Source organism: Podarcis erhardii (assembly GCF_964252035.2).
Source record: "Podarcis erhardii genome assembly, chromosome: 4".
Lineage (NCBI taxonomy): Eukaryota > Metazoa > Chordata > Lepidosauria > Squamata > Lacertidae > Podarcis > Podarcis erhardii.
Genome location: NC_138508.1, coordinates 40987383 through 40996512, shown reverse-complemented (window position 1 = coordinate 40996512; position 9130 = coordinate 40987383). Strand labels below are relative to the sequence as shown.

The 9130-nt window shown below is 41.7% G+C and overlaps 1 long non-coding RNA gene across 1 annotated transcript in view; it reads left to right on the top strand.

Moving 5' to 3' along the window:
* The first annotated feature begins 590 nt into the window (after nt 1-590).
* LOC309340784 overlaps nt 591-9130 on the top strand; it is a 393472-nt gene continuing 384932 nt past the window's right edge. The window contains exon 1 of the long non-coding RNA XR_014156079.1: nt 591-702. This is a non-coding gene — a long non-coding RNA (uncharacterized lncRNA). The remainder of the gene's footprint in view (nt 703-9130) is intronic.

Sequence of the window (9130 nt, the reverse complement as noted above, 5' to 3'; positions counted from 1 at the left end):
CTTAAAAAGGACATAAGAACTGGTTTAAAATTTGGCAGCTTTCGCTTTTTGGGTGTAAACATAAGGTTTTCAAGGGGCAAAAACTGCTTAAATACTCAGCATTGGTGTAATACTGGAAGCTAACCTCAGTCTACTCAGCGGCAAACAGATCTAAAGCTGCAGTTCTAATCCTGAATTTGGGTGGCATCTGTGTGTCTCGGGAGACAATGGAAGTGTGCCATTGGGGATGAAATCAAACCATTGGAGAGTTACAGCACCTGCTGTGGCTGAAGAGACCATGTAAGAGAGACATGTTTTGTTGCAGCTGGGGCAGATGAAGGCATCTGATTATGCTAATGCATATATACAGTGGTGCCTCGCAAGACGAAATTAATCCGTTCCGTGAGGCTCTTCGTATAGCGGTTTTTTCGCCTTGCAAAGCAAGCCCATTGACAGCTTAGCGGATTAGCGTTATTAGCGGTTTAGTGGCTTTTAGGGGATCATCTGATAAGCGGCTTATCAGCGGATCAGCTGATAAGCGGCTTAGGGCTTAGGAAAAGGGGGAAAAGAGGGGAAAAACCCCCGCAGGAACTTGCAAGACATTTTCGTCTTGCGAAGCAAGCCCATAGGGAAATTCGTTTTGCGAAGCGCCTCCAAAACGGAAAACCCTTTCGTCTAGCGGGTTTTCCGTCTTGCGAGGCGTTCGTCTTGCGGGGCACCACTGTAATGCATATATAATGCATATGGTGTTTCTTCTTTCTATGTTCTTCCCAGCAGTCATTGCTCCTCTGATCACTGTTGTGAATGCATGGCCTGATTATCTCCAGGCACTGCAGTTGTCTGCAGGGGATTCACATATGACACAGTTAATGTTGCCAGCGTACATATCACGTTGGCAGACGTCTTTGTAATGCAGAGCCGGTTTGCCAATGGGCATGGAGACTGAAGCCAGCTTCAGTCATGTTCTTGGGGATCGTACCATTGTGTGGGCATGACCGAGCTAGTGTAGACGTCACTGAAACAGGAGTGCGAATGTGGGCTTGGGAGAGCACATCTTTGTTTGAGACTCTGTCCTGCCATGTGATGCCCAAGATCTTCCTGATGCAGCACATGGAGAAGGTGTTGAGGCAGGTGTAAGTTGCTCCTGGCAGGTGTAAGTTACCCAAGACTCACTATCATAAAGCGTGCTCATCACACAAGCCTGGTAGACCTTTATTTTGTTATTGGTTGTTAGCACCACATTCTTTCACACCCTTTTGGAAGGGCTCGTTGAATTCAATGGGATTTAAGTTTGAATAGACATGGTTAAGATTATGCTGTAAATCACTAGGCTGCAGAAGCTTATCAGATGGGAGCCACATGACTGTTTCCTTTTGCTCTCTTCAGGAGTCTTGGCTTGAATTTTAATTGTATTTAGGGTGTTTAGGTGGACATTGGACTTTTAATTGCTGCTTATGAATATTTTTAATTAGTTGGGGTTTTGTTTTTGTTTTTTTTACTTTGAATAGTTATGCTTACTTAGCCTAACTGGCATTCCATCCTGATGGCTTGAAGTGATTTTTTTTCTTTCACAAAAAAGAGCAAGCAACCTTTGGCATGCAAGCTCTAAACCACGGATGGAAATAAAAGTGCGCCACATATGAACACCATGTTTCAAGCAGCGGTTAAGGTGTTGGAATGCCAGTCAACTTGACTGTTGCTTCTGCAGTGATGTAGCAACACTAGTGGTTGTCCTCTGATTGCTGATTACAGTGCATAGGTGTTGTCTCTGACCCACTGTGAAAATCAGCACATCCTCATTTGCATTCATTTTTATTCTGCATCTTAAGACTATGGGCAATCAGATTGCCCCATGCACCGTAGGGTCTTTGTTTTGTCAATGAATGCATACAGCTTATTGATATCATGGGGTGAAATAACCGTGGGGGCAAACTGATGACTTAAAATAAGAGGTGCTTGTTTATTGCTGAGCTTTTTCTTACACCACAGTGCATTTTACTCAAGTGCATCCTATTTATTTCCATGAGGTGTAGCGGCACACTGCTCACAAGCTTGAAAAAGAACTTTCTAAAACCGCCTTTAATTGGCAAAATATATCAACAGTGAAAAGTAGGCTAAACATAATAAACAATCCTTTGTTGAAACCATTCCCTAGAGAAAAGCTTCTGGGATTCTGCCCCGTCCAATTGTAAACAGAATTCTAACAAGAAACACTTCCTCTTAGACATTTCTATTAGATATCTTGGTACTCAGAGTCAAAACCATAGGTTCACCTCTTACTTCTGCCAATGATGTCCCCTTATCATGTTATTATCAAGCTGTGGGTGGAGTTTATGGGGAGAAATACCAGGAAAATGAGGTGAGAGTTCAGGCACAAGGGAAGGACATTAAAAGGGAAGTCCTTGTAGGGTCTGATTATATAAACTGCTATAAATTCACACAATGTTGAGGGTAAGGTGTAACCAGTGTTAGAAACTGAGATATGAAAGCTAGGAGCTAAATGGCACCTTAAACCTAGGTTATGGGTGCAACAATGGAATGTTGAGGCACACATTTTTACATAACAAGTATACAAAGCTGAAAATGAATGAACTGCAGCTAAAATATTAAGTTCATTTCTCACATGATCCAGTCCTTCCCCTGCCCACCCCCTAAAATTCTTCAGAGGGTCTCTTCTCCAGTCTTCAGAGAGTAGCTGGAAGTGGGGAAGCAGAAAAGGGTCCTCCTTTTCTTCCACTCTGCAGTTTTAATCTGAAATCTCAGGTGCACTACTGCACCCAGAGCTCAGAAACTGCTTGTGCTAATGAAATTTCCTGTCACAAAATGTGCCTAGAACAATGGGAGTTTCGAACACCGGGTATAAAAAAAGTTGTGCTAGTACAATGCCATTGCCTTTAGTATTAGGCTGGTGATATGCGTCACACCACCACAGCAGAGTGGTGGTCAAACTGCACATGACATTAAATGCCTCTTTGCATATTTTGTGCAGCAACCACAAGCAGGGTAGGTGGAGAAGATTGGCAATGAATGAAATTGCAGCTGATAGGAGAAGGTTTAACTCTTCCTCATGTTAAGGTCCTAATGTATGTAGCTTCTCAGAAGATGTTATTTGTACTTAATGAAAAATCCCACTGGAAGATTCCTTCCACAGTCAAATACCTCCCATTGAAAAATATGTGAAAAACAACAGCAACCATCTGTCACTGTGTTTGCCTGGCTGGAATGTGTCCTGAACACTGATAATGCCTCTTGCTTCCCTAGATGGAGGAAAGGGAGAGATGTGTGAGCCCATGTACAAAGGTAAAAATTTGCATTTATTCCTCTGCCCCTTTTTTGCCTCTGCCTCCATCCCAACTGCTGGCAGAAGGTTGCCTATAAATGAATGCAGCCCGAGGTGAAATGACTTTCCCACCCTTGCTTTTCATGGTCTATGTGTGAGCTACTAGTGCTTTAAAATGCCTGTAAAAGAATAGTTTGCAATATGGCAACGGGTTGCAAATTCCCAAGGCTTTCAAAAGCTAAGATTGTCAACACATTCTCCTAGATATGTAAGTTTCCAAATGAGCAGCCCTCTGTAACTGTTTCTGGGGTGGTAGGGAGACCTAAAGGCTGTTGTACTACATTTTGCCTTGTTTTTTGTTGTTGTTTTTGTTTGAATTGGCTCTGATCTAGATATGCTCTTCCTCACACACTATCTTTCACTCTCTTTCTGCTTCAAAGTAACATTTTAGCACTTTCCAAAATCACATTGTGCATTGTCAGCAACGTATTCCACTATTCAATGAATTCTTTAGAAGAGCTGTTAAGACACCATTTTGGCCTCTGATGGGATGACAAATAATGCCTGCAAGTTGAAAGAGCCTTTGAATTCTTAGACTTGTTTAAATTAAATTACATTCGTCAGCAGCCATATCTTGCCCCATTGTATGAACAATTAAGTAACGGAGACTCATTTTTCCATATTTTTTTATTCATACCATTAAGTGTGCCCTCTGAATCAGCCCAGATGACAGAAGCAAGATATATTCCTTTATCAGATTTCAGATACAATTCACAGACATATTTATGAATGTAATAAGAAGAACTTATTTGATCCAGACACTACAAATATCCGGCTACTTTCATCTTTAACATACTTGATAGAAACCCCATTATCACCACTGCCACCAGCCTCTTGACTTAGAGTTGGGGTCAAAAAGCTATCTTCAAAAGTAAAATAATCTGATTTATTCCAAGACAAAATTTAGCAGTGATGTGAGGATCTCCTTGGATTATTCCCAGGCTTCCTACCTGGTGTTTGCTGAAACTCCAGTACAGCAGCACCAGAATTAGCAGGGACCCTGAGAAATGCAATTTCGCCCAGGTGCCTCTTCTTTCAGGCACACTGGAAATTATATGTCCCAGGGACCATGGCATCAGGACCAGCACAGTGGCAGGCCAAAAGCCAGACCCTACTCCCCATATAAGATTTTGGATGTAAGGAGGCATCATTTCCCATTCTGCACTGTATTTGGCCCACACAGCACTGTTTCCATTCTACTGCACTTCTTCTTCTACCAAAGACTATGTTATGCATCTCACTGTCTGCAGCAGCAAAATAATGGAACTTAAATAATTAACTACACAAATCACATAAGTTACATTGTCCTTATTTTATTCCACACCATTTTATTCAATACAAATGGGGGTGGGGGGAACCTATAACCAATTATGTACCCTTTGGCTAGCGGATTGTTTTCCATTCTGGGCATGGGACAAAGAAATGAACATCAGGAATTTCTGTTCCGGTTCCTGTTTTCATCTGAATTCTCCGACATTTCTAGCTAGGATGCCATTGTTGCAGTACAATTTTTGCCCTTTCTGACTTGGTGTGCCAGAAGCTGTCCTCCAGAAACATTGTCAGTATTGCTGCCAAATTGGCTACAGAGTGAGGTAGCCAATGCAAAGGAATAATAGACTACAATTTTCCACCTTTACTGATGGAGTTCTTATAGGGATGTTATGTCTGGATGCAGTGCTATTATTCACTTTGGCAATAAATGAATCTGCCCTTTAGACATCTTTATAGAAATGTATCTTCATCATGCATAATATATATTATATCTCAAGGTTGCTCAATTAAATCCACAGTTCCATTGAATATTATTCAAGAGGGAACAGTAACAGTACAATCTTTGCTGACACTGAGAATATACAATAAATATTTTTTGCAGAACTTGTCAATTGCAGTCAGCTTTGTATGTAACACCAAACCTTTATGAGGTGTTTCATTATTAAGGATTAACTACAACATTACCCTTTAATAGTATCATAAATCTTTAATTACAGTTCAATGCAATGCGGACTAAAATTGCTTTTGGAGTGAAACAATTCTATTCCTGGTTATGAATAAGCAATTTCTTTTATAGGTAAAGAAATCATAACTTTTCAAAATGATGACAGAGCCCAGTCTTTCAGTATATAAACATGCGATCAGCTGTAATGAGAGCTACAGGTGAAAAATACAAGGCATGGGGCTTTGTTGACTGGTAGCACGCTACTGTACAAATTCTGCATAAAGTTGGTTCAGGCAACAGCTAATATATGGCACAATGTACAGTCCTGTGGTATGGAATCACAATCCCTCCTTTGTTCAGATTGATGAGATCTAGGAAACTGCAGGTATAACTGGGGTAATGCAATGGCATGTTAAATTTGGATTAATCTCTGTTTGTTTATAGACTTTTACCCTGCTCTATAGCTGAAAACATTCCCCACAATCAGTAAGAAGATGGCTCCTGCCCTTAGGTGTGAAATCTAAAAGACATGACACAAAAGGAAAAGGAATTGGAAGGGAAGAGGTGCAAAAGCAAGCCCAGACTCCAATTCCCGTCAGCATGGTGAATGGTCAGGGAAGAAGAAAGGCCAACAATATTTGGAGGGTCACAGCTTCCCTTATCCCTGCTTTGGAAACAGGTCCTCCTGCTGTGAAATTTAGCACAAGACAATGTGCTTTCCCACCCAAGCTACCTATAATTATTTTAAAATTGGCAAATTTGGCACACACGCCTCACTTGAAAAGGCTATGTTCCCATGGCCTGCAGAAAAAACTACCCTCAATCTGCTATGTATGCAAGTGGGGCATGCTTTGATATATTTCCTGGATAAGGCCTAATGGAGAGGGCAGAAACAAGTCTATTTGCTTCAGTGGTTTCTGTTGACTCCCCCAATAAAAAAAAAATGTGTGTCTCAAGCATAGAATGGCATGCACATCAATGAGCTGGAATTTGAGCTGAGCTTGAAGGCATTTCGAGGGACTATGGAAGGATAAAAGGTCTTCTTGGAGCTCTTGATAAAAATGGATGAGAAAAATCTGTCAAGTGCATGTCATTCTTCACAAAAGCCACTCACTTTGAGGCAGCAATTGCTTGCGCTGAAAGAAAGGAAAGCAGCCTTGCAGTCAGAAGCAAAGCTGATGTGTATAATACGATTTTAAACCTATGTGTAAACTATGGTCTAGTAATCTGAAAAAGAATTGCGATTAAAAGTAAGGAAAGACTATAACGCAAAGGACTACACCCCCCCTTTCTATCTATGACTAATAATCACTGAGTTACAGCACTGTCTAGGAATAAATCTTTAACTCCCTCTTTTAAGCAATGCTAGCAGTGAAAAATGAGACGAATAATTCCAACTTTATCTGCACAGGCTTTTGCCTGGCCTCGGATGCAACCCAACCAGGCTTCAATACCTATGCAGCAAATGTGATGAGCCCTACATTGATCCCTTCTGATCCAATTGGAAAATTGCAGGATCAGTACAGGTGGCCCAATCCCACATGTGGTGTATTGTACAAAGCTGTGTGCGGCATGTATCTTCCCTACCCCACTTTTGGAGTAGATTATTGCTTCCTTTCCACATTTCTAGTTAATTCTGTAGCAAGATATCAGCGAAGTGGGAAATGGCTATATGAGGAGGCCTACAAAGGTCAATCCTGGTTTTAAATTCCTCAGTTTTCGTCTGCTTTGGGGGATTCACATTTTGCTGAAATAGTGCCAGACGTATCAGTATATTTAATGGCATTTTACTACACACTATTACAGTATTTGTTGGAAATGACAAGTTTTCACAGCCTCTAGTCATGAGAGAAGCAGGTGCAAAAGCTGAATGCAGGTGCCAAACTATGGCAGGTTGGTTCTGTGTGCTGCTCAGTATGTTCAAGATTTGTTTGGAGCGAGTGTGGATTCTTATGAAAACAAAATAGTATCACTCATGTACAATAAAGGCTGTATCTGCATGTTTACAGAAACCTCAAGAAACAAAGCACAACCCCCCCCCCCATGTCCCCCAACAGTCCTAAGAGTATTGAGCATACTCGCTGGGCACAGAATACTCAGCATTTATTAGGAATTGGTGGAAATAAAAATCAGGGAATGGAATGGAATATGCCTCACTGGTTGGAATACTGAGCTGGTCCACTCCACATTGCAACATTTTGTTGTAGGTCTAACTTACATTCCGGAAGCTGTACATAGTAGTAGGTGCCAATTATGGGTTCATCACAGCATGTAGGCAGGGATGGGTGAATCTGTCATTTTCAGTTTCTGTTTCATTTTTTTTTTTTAGCTCTTAAGTTCAGTTCTTCACATTTCAAAATCAGTTTGCAGATTTTTTTTAAAAAACACCAGTCACCACGAAAGTCAGTATTCGAGTGCAATCCGCCGCCCCCCCCATATATATCAATTTCTGTATGGAATATTGCATCATTTAAACATTTTGCAAAGCAATTTCCCATCATGTGATGCATTTTTGCGTGTACTTTTCATGCACATTTCCTCCAAGTACAGTCGTACCTCGGTTCTCGAACAGAATCCGTTCCTGAAGTCCGTTTGACTTCTGAAAACGTTTGAAAACTAAAGCACAGCTTCTGATTGGCTGCAGGAGCTTCCTGCACTCAATCGGAAGCTGCAGAATCCCTGTCGGACGTTCAGGTTCCAAAGAACGTTAGCAAACCAGAACATTCATTTCTGGGTTTGCAGCATTTCGGAGCCAAAACGTCTGAGTACCAAGGCGTTTGGGATCCAAGGTACAACTGTACATGTATTCCTTTAAGGTAAAAGGTAAAGGACACCTGGATGGTTAAATCCAGTCAAAGGCAACTATGGGGTGGGGTGCTCATTTTGCTTCTGGCTGAGGGAGCCGGCATTTGTCCACAGACAGCTTTCTGGGTCATGTGGCCAGCATGACTAAACTGCTTTTGGTGCAATGGAACACCATGACAGAAGACAGAGCGCACAGAAATGCTGTTTACCTCCCCACCACAGTGGTACCTATTTATCTACTTGCACTGGTGTGCTTTCTAACAGCTAGGTTGGCAGAAGATGGGACAGAGGAACAGGAGCTCACCCCATCGTGCAGATTCAAACTGCTGAACTTCCAATCAGCAAGCCCAAGAGGTTCAGTCAGTTAGACCACAGCGCCACCTGTGTCCCTTTGTATTTCTGTACACTTTACTTGGTAAGAGAACTACCCTGCAAAATCCAGAAAAGCATGAATTAAAAGGGAACTATGAATCAGGTAGGTTTGCCTTTAAATGTGAAGTAAATTGAAGTTCTCTTCTCCTCCTCCCCCCCCCCAGCTCAAGCTGGAAGTCAACATGTGGAGGGTAGCCCTCAACCACTAGGCACCCAGATGATTGTGTAACTGTGCCCTGGCACTTTACAGTGATACCTCGGGTTACATATGCTTCAGGTTACATACGTTTCAGGTTACAGACTCCGCTAACCCAGAAATAGTGCTTCAGGTTAAGAAGGCAGTGTGGCAGCAGTGGGAGGCCCCATTACCTAAAGTGGTGCTTCAGGTTAAGAACAGTTTCAGGTTAAGAACGGACCTCCGGAACGAATTAAGTACTTAACCCGAGGTACCACTGTATTTAGTGACCCAAGGAATAGTGCTATAGAAGTAACATGGGAGGGATGTAACTTTTCAATAGGAACATTTTTTATGCCGTTTTTATATCTAAAAGACAAATATAAATCAGCCAGAGCAACATTCTGCTACAAAGTCATTTATTTTTCTTCAATAGTGGTTGAATTGTTTGCTCCTTAGGAGTCTGTTTGGTTTTATGCTCCCCATCCTACCATCAGATTGGGGATTGATTGTGGATGAATCA